General features: G+C 39.0%; 1 protein-coding gene across 2 annotated transcripts in view; it reads left to right on the top strand.

The window, feature by feature from the left end:
* FGF13 (fibroblast growth factor 13) overlaps positions 1–18599 on the top strand; it is a 517188-nt gene that overhangs the window by 123768 nt on the left and 374821 nt on the right. The window lies entirely within an intron of this gene.

Raw genomic sequence — 18599 nt, 5'->3', positions numbered from 1 at the left:
ATTGAACTTTTAACTTTGTTTTTTTCTGAAAAACCAAAACACTGAAGAAATGGGAAAGGACAAGGGAGGGAAAAAGAATTAAGTAATATATACATACATATATATATATATATGTATATATATATATATATTTATATATGATGGGGATCTCTCCATATTGCTACCCCCCTTCTTTCCACCCCCTAAGAAATGGTTGAGCTATAATTCACTGAGATTGTGTTTGTTTTCAAGATGCTCATTAAAAAAGTCTTTAAAAATTCTGCTTTTTCTGTCTTTTGTGAAAAGGAATCTTCTTCAGGTATTATTTGAGGAAGATGACTCCAAAGGTCCTTTTATAGCCTCCAGATGCATTGAGTTTTGTACTCAACCTTTGCTGCCATTCTGTATTTTTTTTTTTAGTTTTTGCAAGGCAGTGGAGTTAACTGGCTTGCCCAAAGCCACACAGCTAGGCAATTATTAAATGTCTGAGACTGGATTTGAACTCAGGTACTCCTGACTCCAGGGCCGGTGCTCTATCCACTGCGCCACATAGCCTCCCCTGCCATTCTGTTTTAAACTTAGTAGCCTAAGCTGGAGAGAAGGCAGTGGTCTTGCCTTGGTAGCCCATAGTTTGCATGGATGTTGCTGAGTTTCCCTCTGGTCCCCTGTCTCCTATCACTGTGCTTACATTGAGATTTCCATTATTTTACTTGTGTATTTGTTCTTTCTTTTTTCAACTCTCAGAAGAATTCCCTCATTTGTAAGCTTCTTGAGGTCAGGACTGTCTTTTAGCTTTGTCTTTCCTTTCATTGTGCAACTTAGCAATGCATCCTTAGCTGCCATAGACAAAGTCAGCAGGGGTGCTGAGTTTCAGGGAAACCTTGGAACCAATGACTACCTCTGATATATTATATGTGGTCACTTAGCTTCTGTACCTCTATCTCCTCATCTGTCCTACAGAGACACATCTATAGTACTGAATGAGGAAAATGGAATGGAAAGAGTAGATTTAATTCATTTTTTCCTGCCACTGAAAAGGGAGTGCTTTTTAAAGGACAACCTTGTATAATCAATGCCCCACAAATAATGCTTAGATAGCTAAAACTGGATTTAATTAGATTTGGTTCTTGTTTTAAAAAAGAAGCACAGTTCCTGATGAACACCTGATTGGGGTGGGGAGGAAGTGGTGTGCATGATCCCAATTTTGTTTGGTAGTTTGAACCAGTGCAAACTCTAGTCCCCAAAATTTGTAGCAAGATTTGGAGGTGACACATTTTTACACAGTTAAAATAGCCCTAATTAACATTAATGCAGCATTTGGACGTTTACAAAGTTTACTTCCTTTGTACTACAGATTCTTCTTTTCTCCACTCCCAATACATCTACCTCTACTACATAATTAGATATTTGAAAGGTCATTTCTGTTCACCTAGGGCAGGTTGGATGGGGAATGGGTGGGGCTGGGTAGGGAGGACTTCCTGTCTACTCAGGGCCCCTATGGGACTGGGACTGGATAGGGAATCCTTCCTTCACACACACATACACACAGGAGCAGAATTATGTAATTATACTGTTATATATTGTATAATGATATTTACCCTCTATGGTTATAGATTACATACAATATATTAATCTTATGACTATATTATAAATTGTAAATTAGGAAAATGAAAGTACATACACATATATTCTATATGTCCATATGTACATGCCTGTATATGCATGTATACCTGTATGGATAGATCTCTAGCTATCTCCACATCCACTTGCCCAAATTTTTGCTGTTGAAAGTAAAGACCTCTGGTAGATCACTATCTGTATAGGTGATTATCTTAGGTATCTGAAAAGCTGTCGTCAGCTATCCTCTCATGGTGATTGTTTCAAACAGTTGCAAAATTTAGAGGAAGAAACCACGCCTAATAGCATAAGTGGCTTGCCTAAAGGGGGCATCCAATTAGTGAAAGAATTACTCTACTTGTTTTGGTAAGTCTTTAGGAACTAGCTAGCCCAAATTATCCTTGAATGCATTCATTTCCCTGTACCTTTTCTGGATCTCTTGTTGCTTATATTCTTTCCCTCCCCTTCCAGATTGATGATATGTGCTTTTGCTAGATTTCCCAGCATTGGGAGTGCCTCCAGAATGGGTACAGATTCAGTTTTGGCTGAATTCCCAGCACCTGCAAGAGTCATTTGCACACCCACACATGCTCCTTGGATTAAATTGCTGTCTCCCCCCCCCCCATATACATTATTGTCCTGGAAATACATAGCCACCCATTTGTGAAAAGTTACATATTGCCACCACCACTTTACAGCCTCATTGGAACAGAAATTCTTGAAGAGAAAAATGGTTCTAAGAAAAAATAAGTCCAGCCAACCTTCTACTGACCTACATCATATGTTAACAAAATAGAGATTATTTCTTTCCTGTTGTGTGCAGAGAAAAGAAAGATAGACTTTCTGTTACAGGAAATCTTTTAGAATGTGCTAGTCTCACTGGAAAGGATTAGCCAGGATTAGAACTTGGGCACAAAAGCCTGGACTCATATCTGTAGTTTATGGGGTCAGAAAGGAGAACTATTATCTGAACCTGAGAGACTCTAGCCCTGAGCAAAGGCTCACGAGGAAAGAAAAGGTGTTAGACTGATATGGTCATTCTTATATCAAATACACAAAAGAATCATCATTTTGTGCTGGAGAGCATATCATCCTAGGACCTCAGAGTTGGATGATAATGCCAGAGGCATTTTGGTCCAATCTGTACTAAGAATCCACTTGATGGCATATCAAATAAATGGTTATCCAGCTTTTGCATCAAAATCTCCCATGAAAGGGAAGAGGGTTACTTCTGAGAAAGACCCCCACCTTTGTATAGTTCTTATTATCATATTGTTTTTCCTCACATTAGCTGTGTGACCTTGGACAAGTCATTTAACCCTGATGACATGGGATCCAGGGCCATCTCCTGTCATCCTGATTCATATCTGGCCACTGGACCCAGATGACTCTGAAGGAGAAAGTGACTTAGCACAGAACCCCCTCAACTCAAATCCAGTTCATGTGCTTGTCATCATTGCCTCCCTGATATCATGGTCTTCTTCAAGGATGAAGAAAAAATCATGAAAATGACAGGAGAAGAAAATAACAAATCACTTCATCATCTCTGCCAAGAAAACACAAAGAGTCAGATGAAACTGAAATGACTGAGCAATAACAGCAGCAAAAAGGTTCAGCAGAATTGTACTCACTCTTCCATTTGACGTCCCTTTAAATGTCTGAAGCCTGCTATGGTTCTCACCCTTACCCCTTACTCCCAACCACTTCTTTTCTTTTCCAGGATAAATAGCCCCAGTTCCTTAAATAATTACCTACAGGCACGATCTCAACAGTATTCTTCATCCCATTTGCCCTACTCTGATTGCTTTCTGGCTTATCACTGTTGTTCTTATACTATGACAGAGACAGGACATGGCATATTGCAGAAAAGAAAACAGCCTCAGATAACAAATTGATTGACCCATGGTAGCTGTTGGCAATGGGTTTAGGTGGACATCAAACCCAGGTCTTTTGTAACTATAAGTTCAGCATTCTTTTTTATCATAATGGATACCCGGTTGCCTTTCAGCATGGATGTGGGGGAAGATGGTGACCTTTCTGCATTCTGTGATTCCATTGGAAGAGCTGGCTGACATTGCTTGGAGCTCTGTATTCCATCACTTCAGCGCTGTCCAACCTTACTTTTAAAAGTTTTTATTGAAACAGCAGACAATATATTTTGATTTGCCATTTAGTGAGAGCTCTGCAGTAGCAGGCCTTCATTTACTAAAGCATTTAGTAAACCCACAGAAAGCCCACATAAAATCACCCAGGCTGAATATGACCCACCAGCCCTGACTAAGATTGTGAAGTACCCTGCTCAACTTTGTTTTCCAAAATTTGATCCTTACTCTACCCAGAGAGCACTGCTATTCTTGCTGACCAGAAGAGGGGCCTGCTTAGCCTTATCTGTGAGGATTTTTCTGACTATGTACACTTTGTACTCTGTATATGAGGTAACTGGTCACTGACAGAACAATCCTTTTGGTCCAAGTCAGGTTGGAAGGCAAGTGTTGGGGATTTTTTTTAATAGCAGATCTCTTTGAGTGTTAAGTGGAATAGCTAAAGGTATAATTGAACCTCAGTGGAAGTGCTGGCTCTGAAGAGTTTCAGAACAGAATTGCATCTTGCATAATGCTGGTTAATTTTTCCAGACAGTTGTTAATCTGAATTGACAAATATGAAGTAATTATACCGCTGTGCATTACCTACATATTAACATCTATTTATGTTGAAGCACTAGACTTTAATGATAGAGTAGAATTAACGATTCGATTTGGTTACTTACACTCAAATTTTAATAATTTTTTAAAAAGACAGATGATGCTGCATAATGTATCCACTTTTTTCCTGATAGTCATCTCAACTGAATTATATGCAATTTTGTGGATATGGCCCCTTTAAATATTTTATGAGCTGGTACAATGGGAGACATATTACTTTATGTCATTGTGAGATATATTACTATCATGTTAAGATATTTCAGAAATTTGAGTTTTTGATTGTCTCATGGATATTGGTGAGAGTATTTTTATTTAAAAGTATCTGTTTACTAAGACTATGTCTATGTTTTTCTATATATATATACACATGTATATATATATATATGTATATGTATATAGCATTTTTGCTGCTAAGGAGGTCTGAATTATAGGTGGAATTGTTTGCTTAGATAACAAAATACTGAAATCAATGGATAATTGGAAGTCATTTTGAAATATGTCTTAGAGAGGTAGGTGAATCTTGTGGTGGTATGTAGGGTAGAACAGAAGTAGGAAAACAGACAAGGCAAATAGTTGGGGCAGATGTTGAAGTAACCTGTTAGTGAGATGATGAGGACTCTGAATGCATAGAAGCTGTAGGAATGACAGAAGTGATCCAAATCAAATACAAAGGAATTTGATGCAAACAACAGTATCAGAGTGAGTATAAATGGAGACATTAAGATGTGATATTTCTTTGGGAGTATACAATGGACTGGGTGAGACACCAGTTTGATTCTTTAGAGATTATTGTAACTAATGATTTACAGAACTATAACATCATTACAAGGATATTGGTGTCTCTCCTGTGGAATTTTGCTTCTCATGAGGAAGATTCGGGTCCTTAAATACTGTTTTATTTCTCAAAGACAAGTGTTCATTTGCCACATGTGTAAGATATGCTCATGGACCAAATTTAAATGTGTTCTATCCAACCACATACCATACACTAGGCAATAAGCATTATTGGATTTTTTTTCTGTTTGCACATTTAGGTAAAACTCTCGAGAGGGATAGGGGTTTTCATTGAAAAATTGCAGTGCTGTGGGGTATAATTCCTTCAGCACAATGCCCTTTCCAAACTGGATAATCTGGAGGGTCTTATCATTTAGAGGGAATCCCTCTTCCCCTAGGATTCAACACTGAATTTTTTCATGAGATCTTTCCAAGGTGGAATGGAAGTTTTCCCAGTTTGAAAAAACCCACAGAGTTGTCACAAACACTGTAAGCTTATGACAACCTAGCCTCCCCACACATGAATAGCTTTGCAAATCAACTGAATATTATGAATATTAATATCAAAATCTTATGTGGCTATATAATAATTTGTCTTCATATGTTTTTTTTAAAAGGGAAACTTCATCACCCTCTGAGACTTGAACAGACTTGAGAGGGCACAGTATTTCTGAATTGGTAAAGGTCAGAAATCAATAGACTTCTCAAAGACTCCCCAGATCCACAGGTTCTATGATTTTTATCTAGATCATTGGCAGCTTTCTTTGTTATCCTCAAGTGTTTACTTTAGGAAAATCTGACTTTCAAAGTTTACTTACTACTCCCCTGGTAAAGTATGGACTTTTCATACATTAAAAGGATGAAATATGCTATTTGGGCATATTGCCTTTCAATTACTATGGGAAGGTGCACTGGAGTTTTAGAGTGTTGCTCTTTTACCAAGAGAAAGAGAGAGTGGAGACATCAGGAGAGAAAGTCCTTAGATATTAGAGACAGCAGCTGTTAGGAATTGGGAAGGGAGAGACTGGTCCTGGATGGACCACCTGAAGATTCAAGTGCAGGCTTTAACAATTGATCCTCTATGTGGCTGGCTCTATTCTATATGGGGGAGGGGGACAGAGAGAGGAGGAGGAGGTGGAGAAGGAGACAGACAGACAGCAACAGGCCCTCCTGTCCATGGACTGCAGTTTTACAGATTAACTTAAACTTGACTGCTCTCATGCTAATTACCCTTTATTGCTAAGTATTGTAATTTGATCTTGAGAAAGTTTATGGAGTAGCCTACCTCTTGTTCCCATTCCTGTTTTGGAAAGGTTAAGTTGACATGATGGACTAGAAAGCATAGTGAATTTGACTGGAGGGGATATGGGTTCCAGTTCCAACTCTGCTTTCTCTTTGGGGTGTGACCCTAGATAAGTTTATTTGCCTTCTCTTACCCTAATTTTCTTTTTCTTTTTTTTTATAAAATGATGGAGTTGGTCTGAATGTTTTCTGAGCTCCTTTCTGAGCCCTGGCATTCCTGTGATCAGGCATTTACTGAGGATCTGTATCAGTTCCTTTGTTCAAGGGGTATAGCTTCTAACCCCAAAAGCAATGTGGTCCCTTGCAAATGAAGAAAGGAATGCAAAATGTGATAGAAGGGATTGGAACTTTAGTGTCAATTAGAGCCTAAATGACCCCTGAGATGCCTTGCAGTTCAGATTATCTCTTGGTGTCCAGAATGGTGATTATTGAGTCCGTGGTGGGAGGGTAAACTCTGCAAACAAAGTCACTAAGTAATGCAAGTGTTAGAGCTTGTCATTTTGGTTCTCCACCAATGATTTGCTATTCAGTTTTAATGTTATAGATCCTAATAAGATATGTAGCACCATAGGGTTATCAGCTCATCTTCAACTAATTTTCACTTTTTTTTCTCATACTTGCTTTGTTGCATTCATGGGTAATTGCTTTCTTCAATAATGCCAGTCATTGCAGGCCCATGTGGGAGATGTTAATCTTTGGACAAGGGCTCAGAGGCCTCTGATGACAGTAGGCAAGACTTGAAGGCCTGGGAATGTCAAACGTGCTATACAACATGGACTTAGTCATATAATGCTATAACTCAAAGGGATCTTATACAGATGAGGACCCTGAGGCTCTTAGCCCTTCATATTCTTTACACATAGAGATCTATCTATCTAGATCTAGATATAATTAGATAATAAAATATTACTTCAATTTTTGAGAGTTCAAGTAATGCCTATATGTTATTGATATATTTTTCTAATCTTCGAATTTCCCTCTTTAGCCTTCCCCCCTCTTTCTTCCCCAAGAATCATCTCAGATTTTGCTATGTGCTGATTTAACTCTCATTTTTGATTCTAGTAATTTCAATTAGCAGTTACGTAGTACCTACTCTGAACTGGTCATTGTGCATGTTATTGGCAAAGCAAAAACAAGAATGAAAGCTTTCCTGCTCTCCAAAGAGTTTGTTTTCTCCTGGCCAAAAAATCCAACATGGACACAAAAAAAGTCACTATCAAATACATGCAAAAGAAACTGAATTTAGATATTGTGGGAGTGCTACCAATTGAGATGACCAGTGTCAATGGGTGTATCCCTATGGACATGAACCTTCAACATAATTAGAGATTCTAAGGATCATAAGAGAGCAAAGACACAGAGGTGAGAGATGTGGTGGCATACAGAGTGAATGAAGGGGAGTTAATGTGGAATTAGTCTGGAAAGAGAAATCGGAGCTATATTTTGAAGGGCTTCCAAAGCCAAACAAAAGACTGTTTTTTACCCTAGAGACACTAGAGGACCACTGAAGCATCTTGGGGAGGATTGAGGGAATGTAATGAGACCTGCCATCAGGTCTAAGAATTTAACAGATGTGTGGAGAATGGACCAGACTGGAGAGAGATTGGAAACTGGGAGACATTAGATCTGTTGCAGTAACCCAGTCAAGAGGTGTTGAGGGCTCGAACTGTGCTAGTTACTGTGTGAATGGAGAGAAGGGGATATATGGGAAGTATATAGAATTAAAATCAGCCAGGATTTTTAGCCCCAATTGTTGTTTCTGTCTGCCATATGATCTCGGTTCTTACTGAGCTAGACACTGCCCTTTGAACTGCCCTGCCTTTCTGGGAGACTATTTCTTATTATTGCCATGACATTTGTTTTCCTGGAGAAGCTAGATAATGAGGACATTGTACATATTCTCCTTTTCTTATTCTGTTTATTCAGCTGAGAGTTAGAGAGAAAGAAAAGCTCAGACTCTCTGAATCACTCCAAAGTGTACTGAGTGTCTACTGTTTTCTTTTTTTAGTTAATTTTTAAATTTTTTTCCATTTACATGCAAAGATAGTTTCCAACATACATCCTTTTTCAAAGTTTTTAGTTCCACATTTTCCTCCTACCCTCCCCCCTCATGGCACTGAACAATCTGATATAGGTTGTATAATTGTGTTTAACATATTTCCATATTAGCCACTTTGAATTAGAACTGGGGGAAAACCATGAGAAAGATAAACATAAAAGAAATTTTAAAAAGTAAACATAGTATGCTTCGCTCTGCATTCAGAAATTGCTTTTCCTCTGGTTGTGGATGTCATTGCCCTTATCAAGTCTCTCAGAATTGTCTTTGAACAGTGAAATACTGAAAGGAGTTGCACCCATCACAGTTGATTATCTCACATTGTTGCTGTTAATGTTATCTGCTAGCTTCTTGAATGTAGTGATAAAGTGCCACTGATGGCTGGCTGCTTTTTAGTTATTGTCTAAGTTTGGACCTTGGTTAGATTGCCACTCCTATCTTTTAGGACATGGCCTTAGCCTTATAAGCTGTGTGACCCTGAGCAAGTCACTTAACAGAGAATGGCAGACAGCATGGTAAAAGACCTTGGTCTATGTCATATGGGTATTATTGTGTCGAACTAGGAATTCTACTTCTGGAGAAGGAAAAAAAGATGAGGCGAGGGGCTTGATAGCTGTCACCTAGTATTTGTTAAGTCGTCCTGTATAAAGATTATACTGTCCTCCCACTCGCTGGAGGTTTTCATGAGGGCTTCCATTTGGGGATCTTGAAGGGAATGTTTCAGCTCTCGGTGGGGTTCCCTCCAATTCTAGGCTTCTAGGATCCAAGATTTATGATCTCTAAGGCTCCTTCCACAGCCCTCTATTTGACCTCAGGTCCTAGAGTGATCCAACTGTGCAACAGTAGGGCATATGGAACATCCATCTGAGAAAGCAAATGCATAATGTGGCACCACAACATACTCTATTGAAGTCAAAGGAGATCAGAAACTTCTCTGAAGTCCTTCCTGGTTCCTTTGAAATACTGAAATCTTCCTCTTGTGAGCTAAAGTATATTAAATCGAAGCATGAGCTTCATTAGAGAGAGGGAGAGAGAGATGAACAAAAGAAAATGATCACTCCGAGGTATCCCAGTTTAGCAATCTGCTCTGTTGGGGGTCGTAGCCACATCAGAGGACGGTAGTTTTCTAAGTAGAAAATCCTTATTACTTACTGTGAAAGCTTGACTCCTCATTCTGGAAGATTTTGAATTCACTATGGCTTTCCAGTCCCTGCTCCTGTCTCACTGTTCATTCTACCCATTATAGCCATTTGATAGAACTGAGAGGCAAATTTCTTCTTGTTCTCCCCACTGTTCTCATTTTACCCATCATGAATCTGTGGCTCATAGAGTGGAAACAATTTTTCTAAGGTTACACAGCAAGTCAGTGGTCACATTTGACTAATCTCTTGAATCTTAGTTCAGGACCTTTTAAATGTTGTCCACAATAAAATGACAATACTGTACTCATTGTCCCCTTGATTTGCTCATTTCTCTGACTGTGTTCCTGCTAATCTTCTTTTTTGGAATGCCCTCTTTCTACCTTTCCAGCAATACTTACCACTTCCTTCCTTCATTCCTCAATCCAGAATATTTCCTTTCAGAAACCTTCCTTAACTGCCCATGTTTGGCCCTTCATCCCTCCTTCTACATAAAATATTCATTTTTTATTATGCTATTTTCTGGTTGTTGATATAGTTGTGTATCCATCTTTTCAACTTCCATTTAGTTCTTTCTCTTTTCTGGATCTCAGTTTCACAATTTATAAAAAGGTCTGGGTGAAATAGCTCATGTCTGAAGTCTCTTTCAGCTCTAGTTTTCTCTGAAACTGTATCTCAATGGACTCATTTAGGAGCACTGTCGTCTTTCTTTGGTTCTGTAGACCTTTCATGTCTTCATGCTATGACTTTTTCACCTTTTCAAACCATTGAGATGCTTTTTTTGGAACTAAATTAACTTCATGTCAAGAGATCTTGGTGGGTTGTTACAATTTTTTTTTAGGATTTTTTTGTAAGGCAAATGGGGTTAAGTGGCTTGCCCAAGGCCACACAGCTAGGTAATTATTAAGTGTCTGAGCCTAGATTTGAACCCAGGTACTCCTGACTCCAGGGCCGGTGCTTTATCCACTGCGCCACCTAGCCACCCCAAGGATACAATTTTTAAAATAATGATGCTCTAGGGTGAATTCCTTTTTAAAAAATATAAATTTATTTATTTTTCCAACGATATGCCTAGATAGTTTCCAATGTTCATTATTTTTTTAAGATTTTGAGTTCCACATTTTTCTCCCTCACCCCTTCCCTTGACAAGTATAACTATGTTAAACATTTTTGCATATTAGTCATGTTGTGAAAGAAGAATGAGAATAAAAGGAAAAAAGCCATGAGAGGAAAAACATAAAGCATAAAACAAATTTGAAAACTGAGAATAGTATGCTTTGATCTGCATTCAGGCTACATAATTCTTTCTCTGGATGTGGATGGTATTTTCTACCACAAGTCCTTTAGAATTGTCTTTGATCAGTGAATTCCTTTTTGAAGACCGAATCTGTAAGTAGAAATTGAATACCTTCTTCATGTTCTTACCTTCATCCATCCCATAGCCTGGGCATTGATTTTAGAATTCCATGTCAAATCACCATTGGAGTGTGTAAGCATTGAATAAACAAAGAAAAATGTGTAAAGCTGTCATGGCTGCTAGCTCAGTCATTAGATTATCTTGGGCCAGTCCATTCCAACATGTGAGTCTCAGCTTCCCTATCTATAAAATGAGGAAGTTGAATAATGGTTTTTAAGCATTCTTCTAAGTCTAAATCTACATTTTATACCCATGATAGTCACTTTCCTTGTCTGATCTCAGTTCTTTCCTCTGTAAAATCGGGGGGTTTGTATTAAATGATTCCTAAGGTCCCAGTTCTATGATTCTGTGATGGTCCATATGCTCTATTGGGCAAGTCCTTTCCTTCTGTTTTTTGTTTCCTCTTCCATATAGGAAAGGGGTATTGGACTACATATCTCTAAGCTCCTTTTTGCCTCTGCTATTCTTTGCACTTAAGATTTTATTAGTGAAAACAATGTATGTATGGAATTTTGATTTTCAAATGTCAGGCCTAATTTCCATGAGCATTATTTTTCTGTGTACAATCTATAATGCATGAAATATTTATGAGTCTATTCATTCACTGACCCTGTTTTTTATTGGATTCTTAATACGAAGTATCAGTACTGATAACTGACTGATATCAGTAATGTAAGCCCTCTTATTAAGTAACTTTTATCCCTGCACTTTCTTAATTCTATGACCTATTACGGTTCTAGTTAAATAGTTTATAGGAGAAATTTCTTATATTCAGAGCTTTCCAGCACAGGGACAGAAGTCCTGGTGAAAACCAGGATATTCCTAGATTGTACCTATCTCTACTCCATCAGCGAAAAGGGGTACTAACTTTGAAATTGAATGTCCTGAATTCAAATCCTGTTTCTGATGCATATTATTTTTGTGATCTTGAGTAAGTCTCTTTAATGCCCTGGGCCTCAGTTTCTCTGGCAAATTAGGGGATTAGACTAAATGGTCTCTGTAGTTTATTTGGAAAGCTAGGATCTGATAATCTCATCTTCAAGCAGACTAATCAATGCTGGTCGGGGTTGGTGTTGATGGATCATAGATTGAAAGGTAGATTGGACTTTAGAACTTAACTAGCCCAATGCCATCACTGAACAGCCAAAGAAACTGACACTCAGAGTCACACAGGTTGTAAATGAAAGAGCTGGACCCTAGGGCCTCTAACAACAAATGGAACACTCCCTCCAAACCCCATGTGACCTTTGCTGGTCCCTTCCCATTCTGGGAAGCTTTGATTTTTCACATTTCATAATTACTTCCTGCAGTAAGTTCATATAGAGAACTCCTTAGTGACACTGACTCTTCTCTCCATCCTCCCTCCACAGAAACCCCATGCATCAAGACAGAAGAAACCCTGTGAAATGCTTTCTTCCTAATGGAAAGGTCATCCTTTTTTTGAGGCGAGAGGTTCTTTCACAAGTGCTCTGTTAACTGGGTCATGTGGGGAGCTCTTTGTGTCCTTTCCAGGGGTAAATAGAAACTCAACAAAAACACCTACCTTGTGACCCTTCACAACCAAATGGCCCGAGTAGGAGAATACACTTTGTTAACAGATACCCAAAGGTGAGACCTTTGCCTCTGACCTTTAGATGTATGTGTGTCAAAATAGAGCTTCCCATAATGCAGGTTCCCAACTAGTGAGCTTGTGACATTTCTTTGTCTGTTCATCTATGTGGAATGGTGAGTAGATGTGACTGACATTTGGAATCCTCCACCATCTTGCCAAAAGGAGTGTTATTCTCTGCCCTAGGCAGAGGCCCTTCCAGAGTTGCCATTGAACGTTGCTTTTGACTAAGCTCCTGCTGATCAGAGGAAACCCAGATTACTTTGATGTCTGGGGGTGGGGGTCATTGTGCTATTGGAAAGTTGACTCTCCAGGCATCCTTTTAGCAAGACCTGAGCTTTCCTTTTGCACTCACAGTGGAATACTGGTAAGCATTTAAAGAAAAAAGAATTTTCCTCCTAAAATATATTTGGTCCCTGTTGACTGGTGTGACTGTAGTTTAGTTTGATTCCCCATGGCTGTGTCTGTACCACCTCAGAATAACTGGTTAAAGGAGGCAGCATTTAAGCAGTCACAGAGCCATATTGTCTGGAGGTCAGAGAACCGAATTGCTGGCTTCACTGAGGCTTCCTGCAGACTTGACTGCATCCTCTCAGCAGAACTTCGTGGGCATTCTGCAGTGTGTTGAGTTTGATTGGGTTAAATTGGTTCTAAGACTATCTTGGATCTTAGTGAGAAAATGTCTGTGGCTGGTAGCATGGTAAAGGAAATGGGAAATGATCAATCCTATCTCACAGTTGTTCTTCATACCTCATCTCTCCCATTTCAGTATCCCCATCGTTTCTTTATATGGTTCTGCCTGCTTGCCTGCCTATCTGCCTATCTCAGAGGAATTTCCACTAATTTTACCTTTTAACATTCCATTTAATTCAACAAACTTTTCTTAAGCATCTATTACATGTAAGGTCTAGTGTAAAAGGATTCCGAATGACTAAGACTTGATTTCTACCTTTGAGGAAGTTGATCTTCTTATTAGGTAGTTCAGATGTACACACACTAATATTGAGGCACATATTGATAAGGCCTTATCCTGCTGGGTTTGTTTTGTTTGTTTCTTTTTTCAAGGCAATGGGTTTAAGTGACTTGCCCAAGGTCACATAGCTAGGTAATTATTAAGTGTCTGAGGCCAGATTTGAACTCAGATACTCCTGACTCCAGGACCAGTGGTTTATCCACTGTGCCACCTATCCACCCCAGGCCTTATATCTCTGAAAGCACCATCACATGTATTGCCACATTAGACCCATCCAAACTTTTTAAAGGGTCATAAGCCTTTCACCATATGTGACATCATGTCTCCCACTTTTGTGCCTTTGCATGAAGAGTTCCCCATGTCTAAAATCCCCTCCATTCTTTGGCAGGCCTTGGAGAATCCCTAGTTTCCTTCAAAACCCAGTTCAGGTGCTACTACCGAACCAAGCCTTTTCCTGAGTTGTGGAGCCATTAACAGTCTCTTCTTCTTGAAATTGCTTTGCCATATATTTTGTAGGTACTTGCTTGTAGGTTTGATGTTTCCCCAGGTAGAATGTTATCTTCATGGCAATGGTGAAGTGTACCATTTCCTTGTTTTGTATTCCAACACCTGGTGCAATCCCTGCCACCCTAGATAACAGCTGGTCAATCAGTGTTTGTTGAGTTGAATTGAGTGACCATCATTTGTTGGAAAAGAAATTGAGGTCTTAAGAGTTTCATGGCTTAGCTATGGTTGCCCAACTGGTTAGCTGTTCAATCTGGGACTTCAATCGAAGTTTCTTTGGATCTTTTCCCTGTATCTTGAATCCTCAATATAATAATCCAAAACATCAGCCTTGGAGAAGACTAAATACAGTGCTCTAAGAAGCCAGCATCTGTTCAGTGAGCAAAGTGTGCCCCTTTTTTCCATCCATAGAATCTAATTAAACTTTGAGATCTGGCACATAATTAAAACAGACTACATTATGGTAACATTGATATGTCATGGTACCAAGTGCAATTTAAATGAAAATGAGACAACAGACATTGAAAATAACACAGTATGACATTTCTCTTGAGGGTCCTGTGAGATATGGACTTTTGGGTCAAAGTGAGGCATTTTGATTCTCGGAAATGATAGAAATTGATCAATATCATGGTGAGTTTTTTCCCTGCAAACATTTCTCTAAGGAAACATGTTATCTTCTGTATATGAGTCCCAGGCCACTCACGGAGAATTGTGTGATGATGCCTAACCCTGAGCTATCCACATACCTGCTGGACAGCTAAAAGGCTCAGAGCTGAATGGGTCTTCAGAAGTCATCTATTGTAATTCTCTTCTTTTAGAAATCAGGAACCTAAGATCTTGAAAAATGAAGTGACTTGCCCCAGGAAGGTAATATGTGCCTGAGGATGAATTTGAACTCATGTCCTGTGCCTCAGCTTAGGGGCTGTTGACACTGTTCCATAGACTTCTGTTTTCTCTGTCTTGCTGACTAATTAGCTTTTAGAGAAAATGAGTCAGCTACTTAGGCACATTAGTCCTAGCCTAGCACCTCCTGAGTTACCACATAATGACATTTCATATTGTGTGCAGAATATCCTTGGAGAGCTTGACTTGATACCCAAGTGTGATCAGTTTCTTCTTTCCCTTTCTTTCACCAGCAAGCAGACACTTATTAATCAAAGTTGGAACATATCACTTATTTTTTTAGGTTTTTTGCAAGGCAAATGGGGTTAAATGGCTTGCCCAAGGCCACACAGCTAAGTCATTATTATTATTAAGTATCTGAGGTCGGATTTGAACCCAGGTTCTCCTGACTCCAAGGCCAGTGCTCTATACACTGCACCACCTAGCTGCCCCCATATCACTTATTAAATGGAAAGGCTTTGTTGATTGAAATTGTAAGGAAATTTATATTTCTCAGGGAAAAAAAAGCTGTGAAACTCTTACCGCCTATCACTTGGAATAGACAGAACACATTAAAAGGAAATTTGAAAGAAAAAACTGACTGATTTCCTAAATCTGTATTATTAACATGAAGGAATGAATCATTAATGATTATTATGTATCAGCCATTATGCAAACTGCTGGAGATACCAATATAAAATAGCAAGATAATCCTTGCCTCCCAAAGGCTCTATTCTATTGGGGGAATATAGCCCATGGAGAGGAATGGCAGCCAGAGAGGGAACTTTGGTCAGGAAACTCCACTCCTGGTGATTGGAGCCATGGAGCAACTGATGTGTCCTTGTCTACAACAATAGTCTTGATTTGGTTTCTATTCTCAGTTCTAGAGAGGATTAGGAAGGGAGTGTGGACTTGCTAACAAGACACAAAGATGGCCACTCAGGAAAGGACATAGATGGGGCTGGAATTGGGTTTTTGTTGATTTTTTTGCCATGGAAAAATCTCAATTCACAGCGATCTAGACTTGGAGAATCAGATACCCTAAAGAACAATGTATGCTTGTTTCTGAAAGATTTTTTTTCACTTTGGAAGATGATTTACATTTTAATATGCTAATATACTGGGTCACCTGGAAAATTCAATTCAAGTTAATCCAGCATTTTAAGGTACCTACTATGTGCCAGATACTGTGTTAGCCTCTGGAGATACAAAGAAAGGCAGAAATGGGGCCGCATCTCAAGAGTTCACAATCTGAAGGCACTTGGCTAAATGGAAGGAATATAAAGACAACCATCTCTAGTCCCCAGTCTATTACCCAGGTTCTCCCACCTTGGACTTTAGTGCCTTTGACATAGTAATCGTTTCATTTATTTTATGAGGCTATGTTAGCTGCCTCATATGTGCTCAGGATGTTCTTGAGGGTAGATTTAGAAACTCTTATCATCAGACTTTAGTTTCTTCATTTGTAAAATCCAACATAATTCTATTCACTAAACTTTTTTTAGGTGCCTGTTTTGTGTAAGGCACCCCTGTTAGTTGCTGAGGATGCAAAGACAGTTCCTGATCTTAAGGAGACTGTATTGTATTGGTGGGGGGCAGGATGGTAAGTCACTCTTCCTCTCTATGCCCCAATGAGTCTATAAAAATGAGAACTATTTGTCTTTTGTGCCTCCTTTTGATTCTCAAAAATTGAGATATATTCATGATTCTGATTTATGATGTTTTTAATATGAAAATTTGGTTTAAACATCCAGGTATTTGGATCTCTAGTTGTTGAGATCCATTCCTATTTTAGGGTCAGAGCCAGTGTTGGATTAGGAATGTAAAGATCTGGTTTTTGTGTAAGCCCATGGGTCTTACTAGCTACATGACCCTAGGTAAGTCGTTTTACTTCTCTGGGCCTCAGTTTTCCCAGTTCTAAAATGAGGGTGAGATTATTTGTATTACCTGACTCACTGGTTTGTTATCAGGAAAGGATTATAAACCTTAAATAATTTTTTAAATGCCACCTATAATTATTACATATTATTCTAATTCTCTCCCCCGACCCCTACTGAGAGGAGATACACAGGCAGGGACAATGAAACAGTTGATATGTCTCTAATGTCTGATATGACCTTTCTTTGTTTCCATTAGTTAAGAACTAATAAGACTTAAGACTTATGTCCATCATTTTTTCCCTCCTTTTTTACTCTGTAGGTTCTAAAAAGTGTTTTGACTTAGAATTGCCCAGAAAATGTGTTCCTGTTTTTCATTTTTTACTGCTCCATTCAAATATGGATAAACTCTAGATCTGTGCTTGTGTTGATGCTTGAAACAACTCTGTAGAAACAGCAGTTTTGAGAACCTGCCAGGCTCAGATAGCCAATATGTGTCAAACATTGGATTTGCACCCAGGCTTTCTTGACTCCAAGACCAGCTTCCCATCTGCTTAGGTCCACTTGCCTCTAATAAAATTGAGAACCTCTTTGGTCAGTGCTTCTTCAGACCCATTTCCCACTCTCAGCTCACATCCCTGAAACTCAGAAAGCCCAGATTACAGGTCAACCTCACCTGAGGACCAGTTTTCAGTTTTCCCTTTGGATTACCATTAAGATGGTCCCCAAGCTAGATAAATTGTTGGCACTGGTGTTGATCACCCAGTGTTTGGAGAAGAGGCTTCTTCCTGATGTGGGATTCATTTCTGCTTCATCAGGGCTTCTGATCCTTTGAGTCTTCTTCCCACCCTTCTTCTCTTTGACTTTCAAGTTTTTATGACTTTTAAAAAATGATATCCAAGGAAGGCTACAGAAGGCCTCTGGGCTTTCATTCAATAGGGTAAAAAAATATAAAGCCAGTATCAGTTTCAAGTGAGAACTGGCTTTGAAGTCAGACTGGCTTTGTTTTAAACAAAGAAAAATGAAAATATTCATTGGTCCTTAGCATGAATAGATATTTTTTTCCCCTTAGCCCATACATTTGCATTGATTTAATGGAAGCTTCGTGGTAGAATAGAAAGATTGTGTATAAGAGGAACTGGGTTCAAACCTTGGCTCTGCTAATTACTCTTGATGTGATACCAGGCAAATCACTGAAAGGGGAAGGCAGTATGGTTCAATGGAAAGAACAGTTCCCTTGGAGTTACCAGGCATGGCTTCATATTTCTCCCTTGTCCCTTCACTTCTCTAGATCTCACCTTCATCATCTGTTCAGATAATTTTTAGGTCCCTTTATACTCTGAATTACATGGACCTCCTTTTTTTCTGGGGTTATACAAGATGATTTTTAGGTGTTTTCAAGTTGAAAATTTTATTGGCAGAAAAAGCACTTGCTCTGAACTAAGAAGACCTGTGTTCAAATCCTTCCTCAGACCCTCTCTACCTGTGTGACCTTGGACAACTCATTCTGGCTCTTGGGCCTCCATTTCTCCTTATATCAAATGAGAGGCTTAGACTGGATGGTTCCTGGAGTCCCTTGTAGCTTTCTAGAGCAGGGTTGTCTAAAATGTGACCTGCCATATGCCTCCTGGCTGTGGGTTTACTAAATGCTTTAGGTAAAGGAAGTTGAGCTACCACAGAGTTCTCACTCAAATGACAAATCAAAATATATTGTCTATTGGTACAATAAAACTTTTAAAAGTAAGGTTGGATAGCCCTGCTCTAG

Source organism: Macrotis lagotis, chromosome X, assembly GCF_037893015.1.
Source record: "Macrotis lagotis isolate mMagLag1 chromosome X, bilby.v1.9.chrom.fasta, whole genome shotgun sequence".
NCBI lineage: Eukaryota > Metazoa > Chordata > Mammalia > Peramelemorphia > Peramelidae > Macrotis > Macrotis lagotis.
Note: the sequence above shows the minus strand (reverse complement) of the source record. Positions and strands in the feature narration are given on the sequence as shown.